Genomic DNA, 979 nt, shown 5'->3' on the forward strand with positions numbered 1-979 from the left:
TTGGGTGGGGGTGTGGGTTTATTTGGAACCTGTTTAATACTTTGTGTGGATGTGAAAGAACTTGTCTCTTAAAGTGTTGGTGGAACTATGAGTTACCATCATTTTATTTGAAGTTGGAATTGTTGGCATGTTCATGTGAATGGTTTTTTTAGGTCTTGATGTGTGAAGCTAGACTTCTTGTGTCAAGATAGTTTGAATGTGCTTTTTAGGATCTTATGTAAGAAGGTGGGACCTATTGTTATGGATTTGAATGGAAGTTGAGAGGGATTGTAATGTTATTTAGCCTCTTTTTTTTTTTCCTTCTGAGATCTTGTTGCCATTTGATAGGTAAGCTTTGTGTGGATTTTAAAGCATACACTTGAAAATCATTAGACCCAAATAACCTCATTTCATTAAAAAGGATGATCTACCTAAATACAATTTTTCTCAATTGGCTTATCCACACAAATATATGACAATCACCACTGATAAAGCTATTACAATACGACCCATAATATTCAGGGTATTCCTCAAACTGTGGATCTCTTCAGTAAGTTTTTTGAACTCTTCCATCGTCTGCTCCATTCTAACATTACCAGCAGTTACAATTGTTAGAGCAGTTTCTCTAATCAAATTACATCCAGCTAGTGCATCCATGGGTTCACACCAACAGAAAAATCCACAACCTCCTTTTGGGAACTCCGGGCAAAAATAATATAGTTTGTTCATGTTCTGAACAGATTCAAAGGTTCTCTTGGATGCCCATTTCTGACATCCACACCTTAAGTTCCGATATTTTAGAGCAACCTGGGAGTCGTTGGAGTCATTGACATTATCTGATGGCATATTTCACCTGCAAAAATAATTCCATGAGAGTAACAAAATTAGGGGTAGTATTTTAAATTGGGAAAAAACAAGAGAAGAACATCTTGATTGAATCAAAGATACAAATACAAGCAGTAGTCTAGCACAATTAGCAGGTAAGGGGTTAGTATTGAGG

Source organism: Macadamia integrifolia, chromosome 14 (assembly GCF_013358625.1).
Source record: "Macadamia integrifolia cultivar HAES 741 chromosome 14, SCU_Mint_v3, whole genome shotgun sequence".
Classification (NCBI taxonomy): domain Eukaryota; kingdom Viridiplantae; phylum Streptophyta; class Magnoliopsida; order Proteales; family Proteaceae; genus Macadamia; species Macadamia integrifolia.